Source organism: Schistocerca nitens, chromosome 4 (assembly GCF_023898315.1).
Source record: "Schistocerca nitens isolate TAMUIC-IGC-003100 chromosome 4, iqSchNite1.1, whole genome shotgun sequence".
NCBI lineage: Eukaryota > Metazoa > Arthropoda > Insecta > Orthoptera > Acrididae > Schistocerca > Schistocerca nitens.
The window spans coordinates 387261640-387288150 of NC_064617.1; the positions used below are offsets into that span (position 1 = coordinate 387261640).

The 26511-nt window shown below is 43.3% G+C and overlaps 1 protein-coding gene across 1 annotated transcript in view; it reads left to right on the top strand.

The window, feature by feature from the left end:
• Positions 1-1186: 1186 nt before the first annotated feature.
• Positions 1187-26511, top strand: part of LOC126251874 (choline transporter-like protein 1) — a 502309-nt gene continuing 476984 nt past the window's right edge. The window contains exon 1 of the mRNA XM_049952563.1: positions 1187-1301. The gene's annotated coding sequence lies outside the window, so the exon portion shown is untranslated. The remainder of the gene's footprint in view (positions 1302-26511) is intronic.

The window sequence follows — 26511 nt, forward strand, 5'->3', positions numbered from 1 at the left end:
TGAACAGTCTTTGGTTAACTATCATTGATTAAATCACTTAATAATGTAGTCCACGCTTGATATTTCACTTGGAACGAACAGTTTATTGTTCCTTGGCCACTAAATACTTTACAACTTTCGCACCACACGCACACGCAATTAATTGGTAAAGTCAGTTCTATTAAAATTAAGTTTCTTGACAATTACGACAACTTGACTCTTCAGCGTAATTGTATTATCTTCGTGAAGTGGTGTAATTGTGTCCTACTCGAGACTAATTGCGTGCAGTCCTTTGATATACTATCCACTCTTCTTTTAGTTCCAACTATTTGAAAGTCAAGCCCAATATTCACTAGTTTCGTCAATAAAGTTCAATTAACCCGTTATGCACGGTTAAACGCGTCTATCAGTTCCTATCTCTGCTTAGAAAATCAGTTTCCAAAGTTCGTGAATCACGTCACGCAAGAAACACTTCTGAACGCAAAACAATCTCGTCGCGTTCCGTACTCTAAATAACTAAGACAAGAATTGTTCTCGCGCGTCTTTACAGCACGAGAGCCAGCAAGCGACTTCTGTGAAAGAGTATTGTAGGCGCACTGAATTTCTTCGTTGCGCTTACAACTCTCTTCCACATAAAAGTTATCTCTGACTAACATCACCTTGGACTTAACTTTCAAGATATTATTTGCAATTATCACTTGGATATTTTCCCATTAATTAAATCTGAGGTTTCTTCCTCCTCTTTTCATAACAAAAACTCTCAGTGACGTATAATGTTGTTGTTATCAAAACTTCTTGGTGTTAGCTTATCGGCAAAGATGTCGTATTTGCCAAGATAACTCTTCCATACTTCACATTATGATATTCTGTCTTAATTGACTTTAAGGGGTCGTTGGGGTGTTATACTGTACTTCTTATTAGTGTACCGCTGTGTATTAACTACACTGATTGGGACAGTTTTTAATAGCTTTTTTAATTCTGAAGTGATCTGTACTGTGCACTTTGCGAGCAAATCGAGACTAAACGGACGTGTATTGTACAATACAGGTAGTAATGCGGGGGAGTGGGGACAGGGAGGGGTTGTTTACGCGGAAGGACAGGCGTCGCTTGCGGCAGCCTGCAGCTGGGGGGCGTGGCCGCGAGCTGCAACTGTCCGCCGAAGGCCGCGCGGCGCTCCCGTCGGTTTCCGCAGAGCGCTGAGGTGGCTCTGGTCAGTGCGCGGCCGACTGTCGTCGCGGAAGCACGGAGTGGGATTTACGGCAAGCCGTCCGCCGCGGCGTGTGCGAAGCGTGTCCACTGCGGCGACCGCCGGCAGCCAACAGGTAGGGAGCTCCTCCCGCGTCCACGTGCTCGCCGCAAATAGCCTCACGCTTCCGTTCTCGGTTCTTCATCCTGTAGCACGTCCGGCAGCGCCGACTGAACACTGAAACGCTGTCACAACAATGCCACTCATCTTTCAGAGTGCGTCTTTCCGGAGAACGTCTTGTCACTCAGTGTGATACCGACTTCTGTTTATCGGATGCGAGAAGTACTACAGTATTCTCCACGTGGGAAAGCATTTACATGGATTCGTTAACCTAAGAAATCTTCTGCTTTACACGCATCATCTCAGAAAAAAATAGTATTTCATCGTGTTTTGACTGGACGTTGTTTAAATGTTGCGCTGTAAACTACTTATTTCTTTAAGTATTCTTAGGGAACTAAGAAGTTAAATTATGAGATGGATACTCAGCGAAGTCAGTGAAGTGCGTCTTCTAAATCTGCCAGTTATCGGTGGTGGTAGGTGACATCGACTACTAAGGACGTACCTATCCATCTCAGAAAAGAAAAATTTTCGCAATTCGAATATCGCGTTCTTCCCCGCCACGTACACCTGTATCGATTTAGTATCACTTTGAAGAGAAATAAAAACTGTTATGGATACTGACTACTAATAAGTCTACTCCAAGGCAACTGTCGTGTGATCTCAAAACTACACCTCACCCTCGTCACGTCTTGGATACGATCTTTCCGACAACCATGTTCCTCCTGCAGCTGACTCCATTCTACCTCACGAACACCACGAATTCGTCGTTTATTTTCTTTACATTCTCTGCAAAAGTATCTCATTCAAATTCCTACAAAATAATTATTTTTCTTGGTCTGCCAGTTATATGCCGTTCAATATCGTTCTAATTTTCTCCAGTAAACTGCGAAATACGATTACCAGCTATGCTACCTCTCCTTGCAGTACTTTGACGTTCGCCGCTAAAAATATTCGGAGGACCATGAGACTTCACGTAGTACTCAAGAGGCCTCCGCTCTCAGACGATCATCATGGAACATGAATTATAATTTCCGATACCGTAGCGCCATTCGGTATCCACGTTAAACTGTAGCGCTCCCATTCGGTCTTGGATAAATGACTTTCTAATATGAGGGCGTGCTGACAAGTAAACCCCCTCCCCCCCCCCCCCATTTTTTTGTGGAACTCTTAAAGCTTTATAAATCAAAAAATGTTATAAACATTATACATCTTTATTCTTCATGTCTGCATATTTGCAACCCTGTGCCGCTACAACTGTAGAGCGAAACATGGCAGTGTGTAGCGTAACTATGTCGGTGCATGAGAAACAGCGTGCTGTAATCGAGTTTCTAACCGCAGAAGAGTTCGTCCACAACACAACGACAGACCACACACAAGCGCTGCGACACCTGCAACAATCGGACGCCTTGGGTTCTCTGTCGTCGATCATCTTCCACACAGTCCCAACTTTCCCCATCCGATTTTCCTGTCTCCAGAACTTAAAGAACTCCACTTTGACAGTTACGAAGCGGCGCAAGCAGAGGTGAGGTTGTGGCTCAGACAACAAAGTCACAATTACAGTATCAATAAACTGATCTCTCGCTGGGAGAAACGTATTCGTCACCAGGTCACCGTATTGAGAAATAAATACACAGACGTGAAAAATGAAGATGCAGAATGTTAATAAAGTTTGTCTGATTTAAAAAGCGTGAAAAATTGCCACATAAAAAATTCGGTGACATTACTCTGCAGCAAGTCCTCATAGTTCCCATAACCTTTTCCTATGTGGCAGTGGCCGTGATTACAAAGGATCGTGTTCTCATTTTTTTCCATTACTTGTTTCACGGTGCTAGACAGAATTACTTCTGTCCCAACCTTTTCTTCCGACGCGTCTGTCTAGCCTGAGGATACTAGTCGCCCTTGTGTTCTGTTAGGAGCCTACCTCCAAACGACGAGGCTTTCTCAGCTTCTTATTAAAATCACACAATGTAACCAAGTAACTCCTGTCTTAGATATTGTGGAATTTCAAATAAACCTTTCTCTAAGTGGAGCAGCAACTTCTTGGTATTTCTGTATAATCTCTTGTTTGAAAGGAACAACATAAAACATTAAAAATCAGTAATTATTGTATCTGATCAGGTTAAGTAAATAAAAGAAAAAAATATAGCGCATATGGGTGTCCAAAGCAAATCAATTCGACAGTATGTGAGAAATGTATGCGTTCAATATTTTACTAATTTAATGCTTGTACTGAAGCACATCAGAATAATATGTCCTACAGTTTCTAACCAATAATAGTGTTACTTTATCAAATAACACCATTATTAGTTAAAAGTCTGCGACTTCTTATTCCAATGTTCTTCAGCACAAGGATTAATTTACTAAAAGACTGAATGTGTACATTTGTCACATATTATTGAATTGATTTGGTGGGCCTATACACGCAATATTTTTTGCTTTAGTTATTTATTGTAATCAGATATAATAATTTTACGTAATTGTAACCATGCGTATCTGCTGCCTACTACAAATATTGACGTAATAAACCCAGTTGAAGCACGTCCTGAAACCAGAATTCGAAACGAGTCACAGCGGTTTCCAGTAAAATTTGAAAGAAAACACGAATTGTGGTTGTGTTTTTGCAAATACGGAAATTACATGCATACTTTGGTGCTGAAAACAGTTTTCTTCAGCAGCGAACTAAAAATGCATATTTAAAATGCCTCTCTCGGCACCATACTGATTTTAAGTTTCGTGCTGGGCACCAAACCTATCAAAATGTTTGTAATTTTGTGACAAACTGCCTGTCCTTTCATTTTTTTTACCATTCTTTCCTTTCATCTCAGCGTGAATTATTGCTGCTTGTAATTGATCAGAAACATGGGACAACATTCCTGATATAACTTTATTGTTCCACAATGGTATAGCTTCGCGTGACAGCCGGTTTCCTTTGTTAACTACTGCGAACCAGAAGGCACTATATAGAGGAAGGTTGAGCAGTAATTCTTCATTTCCAGTAGTCACGTGTTAGCGTTCCACATCGTCGCCTACGGGAGGGAAAAAAATATCCTAACAGATGTTCAATGACTCTTTAGTGATGATTTGGCGTCACTACCGTATTTCTATATATGCCAATTTATAAATACCCTGTAAATGCCAAGTCCCATTTCGGACATAATACGCCTGAAGTTGTTACCGAAGTCATAGAAAACCTGTATCAGGATGGCGGATGGGGGCTTGACGTCTACACCTGCAGAATGCGCATCCGGTATCTTAACCGCCGCTCCACCTAGCTCAGGACGTCAGTCGAGTGTCGTGTCCATCTTCACATCATTTGCAGTTCGGTCTGTGTAAAACAGACATGCAGCTAAAACAGAAAGCGCCTGCGCACGCAACACCCGCAGACCGAAAGGAGCCCTCTGTCTTCGCTGGCAGGCTTGCTTGTATGACCATGAATCAACTAGGAGCTTTCGTTCATAATATGCCTACAAGTAATTCGCGCCGACACTTAAGGCTAGGTAGTACGAAATACTACACTGAAGCGCCAAAGAAACTGGTATAGGAATGCGTATTCAAATACAGAGATATGTAAACAGGCAGAATACGCCGTTGCAGTCGGCAACTCCTATCAAAGGCAACAAGTGTCTGGCGCAGTTATATCGGTTACTGCTGCTACAGTGGCAGATTGTCAAGACTCAAGTGAGTTTGAACGTGGTGTTATAGTCGGCGCACGAATGATGGGGCACAGCATCTGCGAGGTAGCGATGAAGTGCGGATTTTCCCGTACGACCATTTCACGAGTGTACCATGAACATCAGGAATCCGATAAAACATCAAACCTCCGACGTCGCTGCTGCAGGAAAAAGATCCTGCAAGGTCGAGACCAACAATGACTGAAGAGAATCGCTCAACGTGACAGAAGTGCAACCCTTACGCAAATTGCTGCAGATTTCAATCCTGGGCCATCAAGTGTCAGCGTGTGAACCATTCAACGAAACATCATCGGTATGGGCTGTTGGAGCCGAAGGTCCACTCGTGTACCCTTTATGACTGCACGATACAAAGCTTTAAGCCTCGTCTGGGCCTGTCAACACCGACACTGGACTGTTGATGATTGGAAACATGTTGCATAGTCGGACGAGTATCGTTTCAGACTGTATCGAGCGGATGGACATGTACGGGTATGGAGACAACCTCATGAATCCATGGACCCTGCATGTCGGCAGGAGACTGTTCAAGCTGGTGGAGGCTTTGTAATGGTGTGGGGTGTGTGCAATTGGGGTGATATGGGGCCCCTGATACGTCTAGATACACCTCTGTCAGGTGACACGTACGTAAGCATCCTGTCTGATCACATGCATCCATTCATATCCATTGTGCATTCCGACGGACTTTACCAATTCCAGCAGGACAAGGCGACACCCCACACGTCCAGAATTGCTACAGAGTGGCTCCGGGAATACTCTTCTGCGTTTAAACACTTCCGCTGGCCACCAAACCCCCCAGACATGAACATTATTGAGCATATCTCGGATGCTTTGCGACGTGCTATTCAGAAGAGAACTCCACCTCCTCGTACTCTTACGGATTTATGGACAGCCCTGCAGGATTCATGGTGTCAATTTCCTCCAACACTATTTTAGACATTAGTCGAGTCCACGCCACATCGTGTTGCGGCACTTCTGCGTGCCCGCTGGGGCCCTATATATTAGGCAGGTGTACCAGTGTCTTTGGCTCTTCAGTGTATTTGCGGAAATTTTTCTGTACCTGCTTGTTTTGTTTTTTTCTGTACGACTCTGCGCTTTCCTTCTCCATACGCGGAGACTGAGAAGCTGAAACGGATGCCGTCTGACTAACGATAGAATAGTACAAAACGTTTGCAATTTCATAGGCAGTAACTAATAAACCTAAAGCAATAAGAACAGGATCAATAGACGCTTGCACACTCAGGGTAGGGGGGGAGGGAGGGACTGTCATTCTCTTATTGTACTCGTTGTGCTATCCTTGGTTGAATGTACAGGGAATCCAGTGAGGAAACTTATTGTTGTCCAATAGTAACAACCGAATATTAGGAAAGTTGTAAATGGGTATCTAAAGGGCATCAGCTTCTGCACGATTCAGATGATTTTAATTTACGCATGCTGCCTCACTGAGATGGAGATTTTCTAGTCGTCATCTTGTAACTGTACAAAAAAATACAATTTTCACTAGAAAATATGACTCAAAAAACGCTAATTTGAATTTATAGATTCAATCTGTGTTGTGATAATCCTGAAGCTCTTGTGTACCGTACAGGAATTTCCACATGATTTGGACTCGGCAGCTAATGTAAAAAGCGATGGTAAAGGGCAGGGTGTTTCAAAAAGATGCCATCCATTTCATTTAGGTAGAAGGTACAATATAGCGAAATTGCATGAATGCTTTTGAAACATAATATAAAATTGCACTATATGATCAAAAGTATCCGGACACCCCCAAAAAAAACATAAGATTTCGATATTAGGTGAATTGTGCTGCCACCTTCTGCCAGGCACTCCATATCAGCGACCTCAGTAGTCATTAGACAACGTGAGAGAGCAGAATAGGGCACTCTGTGGAACTCACGGACTTGGAACGTGGTCAAGTGATTGAGTGTCACTTATGTCATACAACTGTACGTGAGATTTCCACACTCCTAAACAGCTCTAGGTCCACTGTTTCAGATGTGACAGTGAAGTGGAAACGTGAAGGGACACGTACAGCACAAAAGGGTACACGCCGACTTCGTCTGTTGACTCGGACAGCGCCGATATTTGAAGAGGGTCGTAATATGCAATAGGCAGGCATCTTTCCAGACCATCACACAGGACTTCCACACTGCATCAGGATCCACTGGAAGTACTATAGCAGTTAGGCGGGGGGTGAGAAAATTTGGATTTCATGGTCGAGAGGCTGCTCATAAATCACACCGGTAAATACCAAACGACGCCTCGCTTGGTGTAAGGAGCATAAACACTGGACGATTGAACAGTGGGAAAACGTTGTGTGGAGTGACGAATCACGGTACGCAATGTGGCGATCCGATGGCAGGGTGTGGGTATGGAGAATGCCCGGTAAACGACATCTGCCAGCGTATGTAGTGCCAACAGTAAAATTCGGAGGAGCTGGTGTTATGGTGTGGTCGTGTTTTTCATGGAAGGGGCTTGCAACCCTTGTTGTTTTTCGTGGAGCTATCTCAAAACACCGGTTCCCGCCAGATCAGCGACGTAAAGCGCTGTCGGACGTGGCCGGCACTTGCATGGGTGACCATCCGGGCCACCATCCGCTGTTGCCATTTTTCGGGGTGCACTCAGCCTCTTGATGTCAGGCCTGGCAAAAAATGTGGAGCACCCACAAGACATAGTCAACTGTCAATGTAAAGTCGTACACGCAAACACCAATGCCGAACATGTACGATGACGTGCTGGAAAGTAATTCCTCCAAATTTTTTATGTGAAAACTCTTAAAGCTTTTTAAATAAGGCAAATTTTATTAACATTCTACATCTTTATTCTTCATGTCTACATATTTATTTCTCTAAATAGTCACCCTGGGGATGCACGCACTTCCCCCGACGACTGACCATTTTGTTGATACCGTCGCTGTAGAAGGTCTTTCTTGACGAAGCCACAACCTCACCTCTGCTTGCATCGCTTCATCACTACGAAAGTGAAGTCCTTGAAGGCGTTCTTCAAGTTTTGGAAACAAATGGAAAATCAGCTGGGGCCAAGTCGGGAGTTTATGAAAAAGATCGGTGACAGTGAGACCAAGGCATCGGATTGTTACAGATGTTGCAACACTCATGTGTAGTCTGGCATTGTCATGTTGAAGCACAGGGTGCTCCGTGTGTGGACGAGCTCTTCAAATTCGAAACTCCATTATAGGACGCTGTTTCTCACGCACCGACATGGTTACGTTACGCACCGCCATGTTACACCCTACAATCCGGAACTCTCAAGAGGCAGAGGGCTGCAAATACGTGGACATGAAAAATAAAGATATAGAACGTTTGTTTTATTTAAAAAAGCTTGAGTTTACATAAAAAACTCAGAGGCTTTACTTGATACCACGTCTTCATAAATAATTAAAACTGCAATTATCTGTGACAAGTAGAGCGAGCACTAGAGTTAGTGTTGTTCTTGTTTAATGTTATACTCCGATTAAAATTGGATTTTCGTTAGCCCCTACCAATCGCCTCGCTGAAACGTCAATCACGAAGTAAGAAACTTCCTGGCAGATTAAAACTGTGTGCCGGACCGGGACTCGAACTGGGTCCCGAGTTCGAGTCTCGGTCCGGCACACTGTTTTAATCTGCCAGGAAGTTTCGTATCAGCGCACACTCAGCTGCAGAGTGATAATCTCATTCTGGAATCACGAAGTTCAAAAATGGCTCTGAGCACTATGGGACTTAACATCTGAGGTCATCAGTCCCCTAGACTTAGAACTACTTAAACCTAACTAACCTAAGGACATCACACACATCCGTGCCCGAGGCAGGATTCGAACCTGCGACTGTAGCAGTTACGCGGTTCCAGACTGAAGCGCCTAGAACCGCTTGGCCACCGCGGCCGGCAGAATCACGACGTAATTTTAATCGGAGTGTACCAAACTTTCAAGGATATATATGGGGCGTGAAGACCGTCAGATGTTGAGTGATCACTGTGAATGACACAGAGGCGCCGCGCACTCGTGCGAAACAGCGTCATCAGCACCTTACAGATATGGAAAGGGGCTACATTGTGGGTCTCCGTTTGACCAGCTGATCGAATCGTGCAGATTTGTGGGACGTTCGGATGTGACATTTGTTCGATTTTGCACTGCGTAGGAACACGAGGGCAGGCATACTTTTCGTCAGGGTTCTGGTCGCCCACGTCTGAGCATCACAAAGGCGGGTCGCTTTATTTTGCGCCAGGCACATCATAAACCCTTCACATCTGCACCTCCCAACCGACAAGAAGTAATGGACTTCTTGCAACATTCTGTGCCGTCCCGCACCATTAGTAGGAGACAAACAGCAACTGCACTACGGAATTGCTGCCACATGCGTATGCTGACGTTAACACAGCACGGACGGCTGTGTTCAGAGTGGTACCTCGTCCGGGAAGCGTGACTCCTGAATGAAGGGCGTCGCATCTTGTTCAGTGACAAACTGCGCGTCTGAACTGTGAAGTCATCCATACGAGTGCTAGAATGAATCCAGTAAATTTCAGTTACACGATAAATGACGTAGATCTAGAGGATGAAAATTCAGCTAAATAGTTAGCGATTACAATTACGAATAATTTACGAGGCGTGTTTTTTAAGTTAGCACGTCTTTTTTTAAATTTCAAAACGGTACTAAGATACCTCAATAATTTTATTTTTACATGAAAGCCTGTACCTTAATCTACGCACTGACGCCATTACAGTCTGATTCTTCCTTGTTTACGTTGTGTACTGAGTGTTTAAGGTGCCTCCGATAGTAGTGAGTCCCGCCGACTGTGAAGTACGAGCTGTTATAAGATTTCTTAGCGCTAAAGGCCCAAAAGCGATCGATATTCATTTTGAGATCTGTGCAGTTTACGGAGAAATCATTATGAGTGATGGAATGGTAAGAAAGTGAGAGAGAGCATTTAAAGATGGCCGCACAAATGTGCATGATGAACAACGAAGTGGGCGTCCTTCGGTCGTTAATGAAAGTTTGGCGCAGGAAGTGGACAATAAGGTGAGAGAAAACAGACGCTTTACGATTTCCACCTTGCGGGATGACTTTCCTAATGTTTCTCGTAGTGTTTTGTATGGCATTGTGACCGAGCACTTGAGTTACCGAAAATTGTGTGCTCGCTGGGTACCGAAAATGTTGACGGATGTGCACAAAACCGAACGTTTAGACAGTGCACTGACTTTCCTCGAGCGGGACCACAACGACGGTGATGATTTCTTAAGCCAAATTGTTACGGGCGATGAAACATGGGTGGCCTACGCCACACCAGAATCAAAGAAACAGTCCATGGAAGTTGAGCAAGCGCATCGTTTTGTTGCAAGACAATGCCCGTCCGCATGTGGCGAATCAGACCGAAGATCTCATCACATCTTTTCGATGGGAAACTCTAGATCATCTTCCGTAAGCCCCGATCTTGCGCCCAGTGACTACCATCTGTTCCTGAGCTTAAAGAAACACCTGGGCGATCAGCGTCTTCAAGACGATGACGAAGTCAAAACAGTGGTGATTCTGTGGTTAACAAGTCAGGTGGCAGACTTGTATGAGGAGGGTATTCAAAAACTGGTACAACGTAATGACAAGTGCCTCAATATTGACGGAAATTATGTAGAAAAGTAGATTAAGGTACAGGCTTGGTACAGGGTTTCACGTAAAAATAAAATTATTGAGATATCTTAGCACGTCTTTTTTTAATTTCAAAACGGTACTTACATAAAAAACACGCCTCGTAAATTGGTACGATCACATAGATAATGTCGTGGGGAAAGCGAACCAAAGACTGCGATTTACTGACAGAAAGCTTAGAAGATGCAACAGGTTTGCCTTGTCCGTCCTCTTCTGGAGTACTGCTGCGCGGTATGGAGTCCGCATCAGATAGAATTGACAGAGGATATCGAAAAAATTCAACTAATGGCAGCTCGTTTTGTATTATCGCTAAATAGGAGTGAGAGTGTCACGGATATTGTACGCGAGCTGGGAGGCAACCATTAAAACAAAGGCGATTTTCGTTCAACAGGACCTTTACGAAATTTAAATCGTCAACTTTCTCATCCAAATGCGAAAATACTTTGTTGGCGTCCGCCTACGTAGGGAGACATGGTCATTGTGGTAAAACGAGAGAAATCAGAGCGCACACGAGAAGATTTACGCGTTCGTTTTTCCCGCGCTCTGTTCAAGAGTGGAATGGTTGAGATATAGCTCCAAGATGGTTTGATGGAACCTCTGCCAGGCAGTTTATCGCGAACTACAGAGCGGTCATGTAGAAGTAGATGTATCTCGGTTGACGATCGTCGGCAGTTATAGCGGCGGCCTGGGGAGAGGCCCTATTCTTCCAGTACGAAACTGCAGTACCCGTATTGTGAAAAATACGATGCAATGCTCCTTTGGACATACCTGCATATCCGAAGGAACAGGCACTGCGGCGACTGCAGAGGCTGTGAAAAATGTGAAATGTATTCGCAGTTGCGAATATGAACCACCTTCAGCTATATTATGGAATTACGACAGTGCAAATCCGTGCCTTAACTCCTTCGACTATCCGAACACTACTCACGGTCAGACCCAAACTTCCACATGTCGTCGTTCACGTGTCAAACCTGTACTCGTACACTCCGTTAATGTTACTCCCGTACAGGGGCGACATTTTATTTGTAAGTCGCAGGCACGGTATCGGTAGATAAATACGAAATTGCTGTGCATGAAATAACATCACAGAGAGTTTCTTTTCGTTTCCTACTTTCCTTCTGTGTCTTTCACATTTTTTGTGTCGAGCAGTGTGTATGATTGTACCTAAACAGTTTACATGCGGTGTCAGATATGATTATTTGTGACAATCATCTTGCATAAAGAAACCTCGACTATAATTTTTGTTCTTGAATAGTTTGAATTTAAATAATTTTATAGTAGTTTTCATCAAATAGAATCCAAAGTTTCTTAAGTTTAATATTTATTTATTTATTTATTGATTTATTTAACCTGGCAAGATTAAGGCCATCAGGCCCTCTCTTACATCTAACCAGGCATTCTGCTTATTTTACATTCATATGTTTTAGTAGGCATGTTAAACTACATCTAGTACAAAAAGTTAAATAAACAATTTGAAAGGTACACCTGGAAAAATACATACATATAGAGTTTATATTCTTAGATCACAAGTACTGTTATAATTAGACATTATTGAACAGACAGATTTGAGATAGGAGTGCTGGCAGCAGGGAGTATGAGGGAGACTCATGGTGAAGGGAGGAGAAGAATAGAGAGACATGATGAAAACATAATTAAGGAAATATAAAGGAAAAGAAGATTGCGTGGCTAATAGAGATGGATGAAGAGGAAGGCATATCAGGAGCAAGATAGGAGACGCTAGCTTTGCTATTTGACAGATGAGGGGGTTGCCCTTGTACATTAATTTTGTGGAGAACTCTGTCGTAAGAGGAGAAATGTAATTAGCGTATTTGAAACAGCTTAGGGTGGAAATAAGGGAAAAGGGAGTGATTTAAGAGGCCGATGCTGCCAGCAGAGAGAAGTAAGCTTAATAATTAATAGATTATCGTAGGAAGCTATAATTAAATTGAAATTTACTAAAGTGATACTGGTAGTGATTATCGTAGGAAGCTACAATTAGATTGAAATTTGCTAAAGTGATACTGATAGTGATTTTTGTTATGAACAGTTTAAACCGAAGAGATGGGTGATTAATGAACTAATGGAGAGACTAATAATTGCAATAGAACTAATTCGGAACGGAAGAGAATAAACTGAGAAAATGAAAAAAGTATTAGCAGTAACTAAAATTAAGTAATGGTTAGAGCTACAGACACAAAAAATAGTGAAAGTTAATACAGTTACAAAAACAATTATTTGAAGGTACAAATATGGGTATAATTACAAAATTAATAAAATTACAAGACTATATCTGAGTATAGGGCTGTTACAATTTGCAAATGGTGTTAAGTTTGCACTTTTGGCTCGAATAGCTTCACTTAATACTATTCAGTTCTGTCATGTTTGTGACTGTCTTCTTTCCAGCTGCTGTCTTAATGATTACTCTGCCATCCTGAGTCCACACATTCTGAAGACCGAAATGGGATATGGCACTGTTTAAAATCTTTAGCCGTTCGTGTGTCAGATCTTCCCTTATTGTAAGCCCTGTCCTTGCTAACTTCTTCTTCTGGGTAAAGATCTCTGCCCTTTTTCGGTACGAGATAAATTTTAATTTATTATCCTCAAGCAAGATAAAATTCACAATATATTTCCGTTTACAGAACTCGGCGATCTCGTGATGCTGAAGAAACGTTGTTATGACCCTCTTGATACGAACATGTGTAGTTTTACTATTAAAGATGGAATAAGCAAATGGAATCGTTGTACATCATCGGGTTTTCTTACAAGTTTAGTAGCGCTACTTGTTCGACATAAAGCGAGGAGAGATGACGTATGTTGATTGGATTAAATGTGTCCCAGAATACCAGGTTTGTCTCTGAAGAGTCGTGAGATTCATTTCCGTAATGGTCAAGAAGATACTTTCATTTATTTTGTTGTTGTTTATAGTTGGTAGGCAGTTTAAACAAAACCTGCTCGACACAAGATGCTCGGTATGAACGGGAAACGTCTTTTCGATTCTCATTGCCTATCTAATGATGTTCAGCCTGTCTTATTGGGAAACGATATTGCAGAGCCTGTTTTTTAAGAACAATGATGCAATGTTCCTTTGGACATGCGTGCATGATGCATGAACGACGACATATACTGATCAGCCAATACATTATGACCACCGACCTACTGTCGATATGAACCCGTCCAGGCGATAGCAGCGTCACCCGGCGATGAGTGACTGCTAGACACACACACGGTGCTTATGATATCAGCGAGCGTGCTGTCCGCGTGTAGAATGGGGAAGGCGCGCGACCTGTCTGTGTTTGACCGAGAGCAAATTATGATGGCCCGGAGGCTCGGCACGAGCGTTTCGGAAACCGCACGACTTGTCGGGTGTTCGAGGAGAGCTGTGGGGAGCGTCTTCAGTACATGGCGAAACCAAGGTGAAATCACGTCCATTCGTCGTTGGATTGGGCGGCCACCACTCATTACAGATGTCGGATGTCGTAGGCTGGTAAAACAGGACTGCCGGCGAACTGTGGTGGAGCTAACATCAGAGTTTAATGCTGGGCAGAGTACAACGGTATCTGAACTCATAGTGCACCGAACACTGCTAAAGATGGGCCTCCGCAGCCGACGACCCATGCATGTGCCAAAGTTAACACCACGACATCGGCAACGATGACTGAAATGGGCACGTGACCATCGGCACTGGACGGTGGCGCAGTGGCTAAGCTTTGCACGGTCTAATGAATCCCGATACCTTCTTCATCGTGACGATGGTAGGGTCGTCTTCAAAGGAAACAGCTCCTTGGCCTCTGTACTGCGGGACGGAGACAACCTCGTGGCGTCTCCATTATGTTCTGGGGAACATTCATGTGGACATGCATGGGTCCAGTGGCGCAAGGGACCATGGCCATGGAGTATCGTACACTGGTTGTAGACCACGTACAACCCTTCATGACGATCGTGTTTCCCGATGGCAGTGGCATTTTCAACAATGTAATGCGCCACGTCACAAGGCCAGAAGTGTGATGGAGTGGTTCGAGGACCACAATGGCGATTTCCAGTTGATAGATAGGTGGTCATAATGTCCTGGCTAATCAGTGTATGGAAGCTCCGCAAGAAATATTTTATTAAAAGCTTTTGTATTGTTACGTGTATCCGTTTTCAAACGCCTCAGCTAACATTCGAAGAATAAATTAGAATTAAACGAAAATGGGAGAGTTTTAGAAAATTTGAGGCTTATGTATAATATAGGATACTTTTTATATTCTTACTTACATTGTAAGGTAACAGGGGATAATATGGAACTCTTTCAAGTAATTTAAAATTTAAAGCACGGCAGCAGAGATAATATGCTGGGCAAAATAGACCGGAAAATACTTGTTTGTGTTTTGATGGACGTTGTAGTTCCGTTGGATAGTGTTTTGGTTTTCTTTTAATTGCAACGAATTATATAAGTGTGGTGATAATTTGTAAAATTATATAATGTATTTAGATTTAAGTATTTAAATATTATAAAATATTGTAAACGAATTGTGGCCATGTTTAGCAATTATTTTGACTACTGTGGTGTCATGTGACCCGACTCAGGACTGTGGATGTGAACGGGAAAATCGGGGTCTTTGGTCGTTGGCCGTTGTGGTGGTGAGTTGGGAGCGGCAAAGTGCCGCGAGTGCAAGCATGGACGGCAGGGTATGCGAAGGAACAAAGTGAAAGTGTGTGGGTGTGAGACAAACAGTGTACGAATTGCACCGATTATTATTTGTGAACTTAAAAATGCATGGCCACAACGTTAAAGTGTTTCTTTTGAATAAATAAGTTTCAATCTGAACGTGTATAGTTCAATTCACTGCTCTTCAAAAGCCAGCCAATATCAGACTCAATAATAGGGGCGCAAATGCAACCGTTTACTACCAACCCCCTTTACAGATGAGCCACGTGAAAAATAGGTAGTAAACGAGCCCGAGTTCAGTTGCAATTGGGGGCTCGTCCGGGATTAGGACTTTCTTCCATATTCCATAGTATTTCGGAATCGAATGTCCGTTTGATGTTAGGCTTTTGAACAGTCAGTGTGGGGGCTCTGAGCTAAATCGGTGCATTAGGAGTACCGGAGTGTTTGTGCTGGACAAGATACGCGCTGCCCCGTGGTTACGCCGATATAAGGCCACCACGATTGTGAAGCAGTCAGTTACACAGTCTAATGAGTCGACCACGTGTTGCCGCGGGTAAAACCGCCGTGCTTGCCGTATCCACGTGTTGCCGCGGGTAAAACAGTCGTCCGTGCCGCGATACGTGCTGCCGCGAGAAGAAACCGTCGTCCGTGCCACGTCCATGTGTTGCTACGGGTAAAGCAGTCGAAGCTGTATCCACGTGCTGCCGACGATCAACGCCGTCGTCCGTGCCACCGACCAACACTACTACATGCTGCCAGGGGCCTACGCAACGTGTTCTCGCTCCTGATTGAGTTTGCTGTGTGTCCACGCCGCCGATTAAGATTCATTGCATAGCTGTGCCGCGGAGCTCACTGCAGACGTCGCGTCACACGAGGATTTAAAAGATAAGTACAGCCAGCAGCTACATTGCAAAATTGTGTCCTTTCATTAGCCATGGCCGATGAGACGCGTGAATCTCAAAGTGAAGGCGAGTCAGTGGATGTTAGGAGTACCTGTAGTAGCCCTAGCATGCCAAAAGAAATAGGCTGGATACCAGGAAGTGACCTCAGCACATTTTTTGTAAAACTTACTAGTAAATTAGGAGAAATAGACTCGAAAATAGGGAATATAAAAACTGCAATAGTTGGAGAAATGGATTCGAAAATAGGGGATATGGAATTAAGGCTTAGTGATAAAATAAAGACAGTGAGTGAAAAATTTGATCAGCTAGATCTCAAATTCACTCAAATTACAGATAAAGTTGAAAACACAGTTAAAATTGTTGAGGGAATTATTGAGAGAGTTGATGAGGTTGAAAGAGGCCTAGTAGCCAAGGTGGACACTGTGCAAAGTAATCTTGTGGGGCAGATTCAGGTACAGGAACAGAAATGCACATTATTTCAAAGACAAACAGACATTGAATCCATTAAGATAGGAGTGCTGGATTGCCATAAGGGAATTACTGACAATAAGAAGGAATTAGAAGGGGAAATAAATGTCTTGAGGGAAACAGTTAATACTGTGGCAGCAGGGAATGGAAATTTATTGTTGGGATATCCTCTGGGGCATGGATTTCAGTCAAAACCTTTTAATGGGGAGAATAAATACCATGCAGTTGACTTTCTAGCTGCATGTAAGGATAACTTTGTGACAGGGATGAGTGAGCAGGCAAAAATTAAATGTTAAGAGGCAGTTGGAAGGGGGAGCTCAAACATGGGCAAACCAAAATGATGATAAATTTTGTGATTTTAAAACTTTCGAAAACCTGTTCTTGAACAAATACTGGGGCCAAGCAAAACAATTAAGATTGCAAAACGATTTTTTGAATGGATCCAGTTACAAGAGTGGAAAGGAAAGTATGAGAGAGTTCTGTGTTAGAGAACTGAATAAATTAAATCATCTGGATAGGCCACTGGGCGTATTAACAGAAATATCTACGCTAAAGAGAAGATTACCAGAGCATTTGCAATGGGATTTGATTCACAGTGCAACAGATTCAGTGGAAGAATTTCTTAATTTTGTGGATAATATGGACAGGGCATTGTGCTACAGACCTAAATACATGGAACATAGGGAGAGTGGAAGGTATCATGAAAGGGGAAACAGTATTAATTATGAATACAGTAATAACCATAACAGGTGGAGAGAAGATAGAAGTGATCAGAATAATCTGGATAGAGATTGGAGAACCAAGCCACAAAGGTATAACAGAAATTTTCGAGGGAGAAGAGACAATTTTGATCAGATGAGGAGTGATAGAGAAGGTATGAGAGTAGGAATGCCAGATGCAAATGGACAGGGTAGGCAATCAAAAAACTAATTGATGCCTCACTTAAGGTCCGCAGGGGGGCTGGTAATTATGTGAACAGGGCCAGACAAGGACATGATGGGATAAAGTCAGCAAGGAAAATAGGGAAATTGGGATATGTCATATGGATGCTGTCTTAGGAAATGAAAATCTATTGGGGGGGGGGGGGGGTTAACAATTATAGAAATACAGATAAAAGGTATAAGAGGAAAGAAGGGAACAAGGCTAATATCAGCAATGAACAGTGTGAGTTTTACATTGATGACATGTTTAAAAGGGAAGAGAAATTACAAGCAGAGGAGGACAATATTGGTTTGTGTGCAGCAAAATTCATTGAAAGATCAGAGACAGAGGTAGTTTCATCAAAAGGGGGAACAGAAGTGGATATGTAATTAAGGGGCAATGTTCACGGTAATAATGGATGTGATGAATGGGTAGAGATGTCTATTGGAAATAGTATGGAGAATTGTGGAAAAGGTGAGGAGAGGGTTATTCAGTGTGATGTAAAGGCTAATATGAGTGGTGTATTTGACAATGTGGAAAATGCTGGTAAATTACCTACTGATAATGTTACTGTGCTTGTGGGTGCAGGTGTTAACTGTGGTAGTGATAATGACTTCAGTGTGGATATGGAAATGCGTAATGATATGGAGAATGTTGCTGTAGGTTGCCCAGAAGATAAAATTGAAACCCATGTTTTCTTCACTGATGATGCAAGCCTCAAAGATGTTAATTGTGGATGGTTAGGAAAGGAGGAGGCTGATTATGATTTGAGTGATTGGGTGTCCTATGCAAAATTACATAAAGCTTTGATGCCTGAAGAATGGGGTAAAATAAAATTTAAAATTGCCAGAAAATTGGAAGAATTAAGTGAAGAAGAGAATGTTGAGTTTGCTATTAAGGATCTGTTTGAAGGGGATACTGATGTATGTTTTGGAGAAAGACCTAAAGATATTTGCATTATGCAAGAGGAAAGCAGGAGTGAAGTAGAAAGAAATTTATTACAGGAATCAGGGCTGAACAGAGTAAAAATAGAGGTGATATAGCCAATAATTGATATCAGTGTGGGAGGAGTTGCAGATGTAGCATTATTAGACTCTGGCTCAAGTTTATCTGCAATCTCTGAATCTTTCTGGCAGCAAATTAAAGGTTTAGGATTAATAGAATTACCAGTTACAGGAGTCAAAATTAAGACAGCAACTGGGACATGTAGCAAGCCCATCAGCAGGGAAGTATTACTGGAATTTAATAGTAATGAGTATTGTTTTGATATTAGTTGCTTTGTGGTGAAGGGTTTGGCGTTGAATGTAATTTTGGGTATGGACTTCTTGTACAAGTATGACTGTAGCATTTTTGTAAAGGACAGAGTGGTAGAATTTGATGCTGGTGGAAATAGACGAAGAATAAAATTTAAAGGGGAATTAAAAGGAGGTGAGACAATTACTCATTTACAAAGGCTAGAAGAGGTAGGTGATGAGATCTGCACTGAACAGCAGATACATGACAAAGTAAATGAAATGGGACATTTAAATAAGGAACAAAAGGTGCAGCTTACAGGTTTACTGTGTAAGCATAAGCGTGTGTTCTCTGACAGACCTGGAAAAGTCGTAGATTTCAGTTATGTTTTGAGGGTATTGCCACATGAAGTGATAAGGGCCAAACCTTATCCTATAGCAATAGCTAATAGAGAGGCTGTAAGGGCAAGGATACAGATGATGTTGAAGTGGGGCATACTGTAAATGGGGAGGAGTGAGTATTGTAATCCAATAGTAGTGGTGAAAAAGAGGGATGGTTCTATAAGAATAGTACTGGATGCAAGAAAGCTAAATAAAATAATAGTCAAAGGAAATGATCAGCCAGAGAACATGGATGAGCTGTTGCAAAAATTTTATAATGTTAAAATTCTGTCAAGTGTTGATTTGACTTCAGGGTTCTGGCAGGTGCAATTGGCTGAAGAGAGCAGAAAGTACACTGCTTTCTTATTTGAGGGCAGGACTTATATGTTTACAGTTGTGCCATTTGGTTTATCAATATCTGTAGCAGTTTTTGTAAGGGCTTTAAGTCATGTGTTGGGTGATGAACTAATGAGAAAATTGACAGTGTACGTAGATGACATTTTGATTACGAGTAGCAATTGGCAAGAGCACTGTCAGCTGTTGGAGGATGTATTCAAGGCTATATCTAAAGGGGGGATGACCCTTAAGTTAAGTAAGTGTGAATCTTTTCAAGCAACATTACTATTTCTCGGTCATCTGTTAACTCCTGATGGCATTCTGCCCAATAAAGAGAAAATCAAGGCTATTGTTGACTGCAAGGTGCCAACGAACAGGAAACAATTGAAATCATTTATAGGACTATGTTCATTCTATAGGAAGTACATAAGTGATTATAGCCTGAATTCACCTAACTTATGTAGACTATTAAAGAAAAGTGTAACCTGGTGCTGGACATCTGACTGTGACCGGGAATTTAAAGTCATCAAGAATAGCTCAAAAAACAGCAAAATTTTGTTCTATCCAGATTTGTCTTTGCCTTTCTGTATTGGGGCAGACAGCTCAGATTATGGGATAGGGGCAGTGCTATTTCAGGAGAGGGTAGTAGATGGGAAGACCGAGCACAGGGCAATCGCTTTTGCAAGCAGAATGCTGTCCAAACATGAATTGATGTATGGTATCTCAGAGAAGGAACTTTTAGCCATAGTTTTTGGATTTCAGAAGTTCAGGATATATGTGGAAGGTAGGAAAGTGATTATTTACACAGACCATAAGGCTCGGAGCTATTTGCAAGAATGTAAGCTGTTAAATAATAGACTTATGAGATGGGCCATGTTTTTGCAGCAGTTTAACTATGAGATAAGATATATTAAGGGCACAGACAACAATGTGGCTGATGCCTTATCAAGATTACCTTTCATTGGAGAAGAACATGAAGCGAATGGAGACGAGAAAGAACTACAGATATTGTATATGAAAGGAGTGGGTGGAGAGAAGGAAATCAGATCCATCTGTAAGGACATGAGGAGACTTCAGAATGGCGACCAAACCTTGAAGTTTATCAAAACAAACTTTGGAAGTAAAGAACATGAAAAAATAGCTAAATATTATAGAATTTATAAAGGTATTTTATTTAGACGAAGAAATTTGGACAAAGAGGAGTGGAAGGTATGTTTTCCAGATGAGCATGTGGAAAAATTAATAAATTACATCCACCTTAGCCATCGGCATTATGGGGCTCAAAAATGTTTGGAAATACTGCAGGACTATGTTAGTTTTAACAACATGGCCAGGAGAGTAAAGAGACAGTTGGCTTCTTGTGACAAATGTCAAAAAGTGCAGAATATTGTTCCTAAAAGAAATGGTGAACTGCTGGCTATTGATTTATTTGGGAGGCTGCCAACAGGTCGAGGGGGTGTAAAGTATGTTCTTTTAGCTGTTGATGTATTCTCAAAGTTTGTAAGGCTGTATCCACTGAAAAAGGCCACTAGCCAGAATATAATTAACAAGCTAGAGAAAGATTACTTTGTGAATGTTATAAAACCAGAGAATGTTCTGTCTGATAATGGAGCACAATTTGTATCTAGTGTGTGGGGGAAGTTTATGCAAAGATCTGGGATGAAGCATATAAGGATTTCAGTGTATCACCCTGCGGGAAACCCTGCTGAGAGGTATATGAGGGAGCTGGGTAGGCTATGTAGGACATATTGCAGTAAAACGCATAGTACTTGGGCAGAATATATAACTGTGTTTGAGGATCTTATGAACACAGTGAAGAGTTGTGCAACAGGATTCTCACCCTATGAGCTCATGAAAGATATCAAGCCTGACAATCTAATAGCAGAAAACATGGATTTTCCTCCATCTCAAGACTTGACAAGACAAGAGAAGATGCAGGTGGCCAGACAGCAAATGTTAAAGAAAGGACATGAGAGACAGAGGAGGCATGGAGAAAGGTATAAGACAACAAAGTTCAAGGAGGGAGATAAGGTGCTGGTGAGGAACAAGAAAAAATCCAGTGACATTGATGGCGAAATCAAAAAGTTATTTGAATTATACCATGGACCCTTTGAGATAATGGGTTGTCCACACCCTAATGCATATAGGTTGGTATATCCAGTGTCCAAAAAGCCATTTGGACTGAGAAATGTAACGGAGTTGAAAAAATATGTGTTAAAAGAATAAAGCTTAAGGAAGTGAGATTCCCTTGTACACTATTGTCGAGTTAAAACAAAATTATTGGGGGCTATGTATACGTGTATTTATAATTGGAGTATTATTTGTGTTACTGTGTATGTTGCGATGCCATTGTTGGTGGTCAACAAACTTCATTATACTGTATATACCGAGCGAGGTGGCGCAGTGGTTAGACACTGGACTCGCATTCGGGAGGACGACGGTTCAATCCCGCGTCCGGCCATCCTGATTTAGGTTTTCCGTGATTTCCCTAAATCAGTCCAGGCAAATGCTGGGATGGTTCCTCTGAAAGGGCACGGCCGACTTCCTTCCCCATCCTTCCCTAATCCGATGAGACCGATGACCACGCAGTCTGGTCTCCTTCCCCAAACCAACCAACCAACCAACTGTATATATTTGCAATAAGGGAATCTGTTGTCCAATGGATTTGCACAACTGGTGTGGGTGTGATAAAAGCCTTGTTGAAAGTCATACGGGAACTGAAACCTACTGTACATATAGTCTATTTCTGTATAAATATGTGGAGAATATAGGAGGGAGGAAATCTGCAAATAGTTTGTTAAAAAATAGTTGAGATTTTTATTAAAATTTCTAATGTATCTGTGGCACGTGGAGTTGATACTGGTGCGTGGGGATAGAAGTGTCGGAGGTCCTGACCTGGGAACATTTGAAGGGTGAAATAGAATATATTTAACTATGCCATGTTTGTGTTTGATTTGTGTGCATGTTTGTCATTTGTACAAACCTCAATAAGAACTGATCAGTGAAAACAGGATGTTCCAGGGAGGATTTGGATAGCCTGATTCCTGGGAAATGTGGGTCTGCATGTCTAGGCAAGATTTATGAGGATTTGATTAAATTTTGATAGGATGGCTTGGCTAATGAGAGGAAGCACAGTGCTGTTGGCTGACAAGTTTGGAAAGACTGTATTCCAATGCATAAACCTGTGAACACAAGGATCTGGTTACAACAACTTCGTGCAACTTACAGAAACAACTGTGTAAAAAGTGGAAGTGTTAATGTGCAGTGAGTGGGCAACCTACATATAGAATAACATGGGCATTTATTTTGCCTGCCCAGTCACTCAATAGGATACTATCTAATTGTATATTTGAGTTGGATACATTGTTGGATTATGTATGTATGTTTCCTAACGACAGTACATACACTGATTAACTCACCACTATAACACTGTTCTACGTGTTTTGGTGCCATTATAGTTATAATTAAAATGTTTAATATATAAAGCAATATGGGTTCACTCCACTTGGTGCTACTTCATGTTGCCGTTACTAAGGTAATGTCTCCATGAAGTGGGGGTATGTAAGGTAACAGGGGATAATATGGAACTCTTTCAAGTAATTTAAAATTTAAAGCACGGCAGCAGAGATAATATGCTGGGCAAAATAGACCGGAAAATACTTGTTTGTGTTTTGATGGACGTTGTAGTTCCGTTGGATAGTGTTTTGGTTTTCTTTTAATTGCAACGAATTATATAAGTGTGGTGATAATTTGTAAAATTATATAATGTATTTAGATTTAAGTATTTAAATATTATAAAATATTGTAAACGAATTGTGGCCATGTTTAGCAATTATTTTGACTACTGTGGTGTCATGTGACCCGACTCAGGACTGTGGATGTGAGCGGGAAAATCGGGGTCTTTGGTCGTTGGCCGTTGTGGTGGTGAGTTGGGAGCGGCAAAGTGCCGCGAGTGCAAGCATGGACGGCAGGGTATGCGAAGGAACAAAGTGAAAGTGTGTGAGTGTGAGACAAACAGTGTACGAATTGCACCGATTATTATTTGTGAACTTAAAAATGCATGGCCACAACGTTAAAGTGTTTCTTTTGAATAAATAAGTTTCAATCTGAACGTGTATAGTTCAATTCACTGCTCTTCAAAAGCCAGCCAATATCAGACTCAATAATAGGGGCGCAAATGCAACCGTTTACTACCAACCCCCTTTACAGATGAGCCACGTGAAAAATAGGTAGTAAACGAGCCCGAGTTCAGTTGCAACATGGATGAGCATGCGTCCTGACTACATGCGCGAAACATTACAACCAGGTAAATGCGGTCTTGTATGAGCTGACCACTCTTGCTGCCAAGAGGAAAACCAACACCATTCCTGAGTCTACGTATGACATGATAATTCTTGTCTAGTCTGCAGTCAGATTATGCGATCACCTGAAGACAATATTTCCGCGGCCACCCGGCCGACACCTTCCTGTATTAGCGCTGTTAGCGAATTTCACAGGAACTCACAGATAACGTGAACGTTTTTCCCTTTATTGTTATTTAAACACCTTACATAAGGTGGGCTGGCAGCAGCATATTACGCTGCTCTTCAGCCTCAAGTTGCACAATGAAAATACAAAGGAGACACAGAAGATACAATACAAAGCGGTGGCCAAAAAAACCGTAGACACAGAAACAAATAACACAAAGACGTTCACACTCGATGAGAAAAAACACTAAAAACTGTTGGCACGGCGCACAAACACTGACGACTTCGACGGTGTAGGTGAACGAAGGAGCGTGATGGCGAAGAACACTAAACACAAACACGACAGCACACACACGAGAAACTGATGGCGATGGTCTCCGGCGCACGAATGTCCACTTAGCGTGTGCGAGTCCGGGGACCTGCCGTGGGGGGAAGAAGGGGATGGGGGGGGGGAAGGGGAGAACAAAGATGCCAATGGCAGAGGAGATGGTAGGAGGAATGGAGGTATGGGGTTAGGGGAAGCCCGCGGGAGGAGTGGGGAGAAAGGGAGGAGGGAGGGAAGGGGGAGAGAAGGGAGAGAGGGTGCCCATAGGAACAGACACAGGAAGAGGGAGGGAGGATCAAATTTGGTAGGAGGGGAGGAGGGCATCATCAGGGAGGGGGAGCTGGCGGAAGCCACCTTGGGAGAGGGTAAGGAGGGTGGAGAGATGGAGAGCAGGTGGGAAGTGGAAATACAGGCGTGGCAGCGGACAGGGATGGGAGAGGATGTGAGCGACAAGCAGGTGAGGGGGATCAAGTTTACAAGAGGTGTATAGGATCCGTATCCGTTCGAGGAAGAGTAGGAGGTGGGGGAACAGAATAAGATCGTACAGCATCCGCATGGGGGAGGGGAGGACGGATACGATAGGCGAGGTGGAGAGCATGGCGTTCAAGGATTTGAAGGGATTTGTAAAAGGTAGGAGGGGCAGAGATCCAGGCAGGATGGGCGTAGCAGAGGAGAGGGCGGATGAGGGAGTTATAGGTGTGGAGGATGGTGGAGGGGTCCAGACCCAATGTACGGCCAGAAAGGAGCTTGAGGAGATGGAGCCGGGAGTGTGCCTTGGCTTGGATTGTGCGGAGATGGGGGGTCGAGGAGAGGCGATGGTCGAGGGTGACGCCGAGGTACTTAAGGGTGGGGGTGAGGGCGATATGATGGCCATAGATGGTGATATAGAAATCGAGGAGGCGGAAGGAAGGGGTGGTTTTGCCTACAATGATCGCCTGGGTTTTGGAAGGATTGACCTTAAGCAACCACTGGTCACACCAATTGGTGAACTGGTCAAGATGGGATTGGAGAAGGTGTTGGGAGCGCTGCAGGGTGGGGGCAAATGCAAGGGCAAGGAAGGCGGTGTCATCGGCGTACTGGAGAAGGTGGATGGGGGGTGAAGGCGGCGGCATGTCCGCCGTGTACAAAAGGTACAGAAGAGGGGAGAGGACGGAACTTTGGGGCACACCGGCGGAGGGGAAAAAGGTGTAGGAATCCGTGTTATGGATGGTGATTTAGGAAGGACGTTGAGAAAGAAAGGGGCCGATCAGACATAGTTAACAGGAAGGGCGAAGGTTTGGAGCTTGAAGAGGAGACCGGAATGCCACACACGGTCATAGGGTCGTTCAAGGTCAGGGGAGAGGAAGATAGCGGAGCTACGGGAATTAAGCTGTTCGGAGAGGAGTTGAGTGAGGTGAAGGAGAACGTCATCGGAAGAGAAGGACGGCCGAAAGCCACACGGGGTAACGGGGAGGAGGCGGTGCTGGCGGAGATGCTGGTGAATGCGTCGGGTTAGGATGGATTCCAGGACCTTGCTGAAGACCAAGGTAAGGCTGATGGGACGGTAGGAGGAGACAGCGGACGGCGGTTTACCGAACATCATGATACGGGAGGTTTTCCACAGGTCGGGGTAGTAGCCGGTGGACAGGACTACATTATAGAGTCTGGCCAGGGTGGAGAGGAAACAGGCAGGAGCTTCACGAAGGTGGCGATAGGTGACACGATCGTGACCAGGAGCAGTGTTGCGTTTCGTGCGGAGTGTAGCGATGAGATCCTGTTTAGTGATAGGACCATTGAGTTCGGTGTGTGCAATGTTGTCCAAATACTGGAAACCAGCTGCGAGGGGAGGGACAGAGGTGTCAGTTCGATCATGGACATCCGTCAAGAGGGAGTAATCGAACTGGGGATCGTTGGGGATGGTAAAGACATCAGAGAGGTAGGAGGCAAAGTGATTGGCCTTACTAAGGTTGTCAGGGAAGGGTTGGTTATCATGAAGAAGAGGATATTAGGGGGGGGGGGGGTTAGATCCGGTAAGGCGGCGGAAGGCTGACCAGAACTTGGACGAGTTTATAGGAAGTGTAGCGTTTAAACGGGTGCATGTCCGTCGCCAGTCCCGGCGTTTCTTAGCCGCGAGCAAGTTACAGATGTGTCGCTGGAGTTGCCGGTGGCGTCGTAGTGTGTCCGGGTCACGCGTGTGGAGGAAGGCACGGTAGAGACGGCGGGATTCACGGAGGAGGAGGACGGAT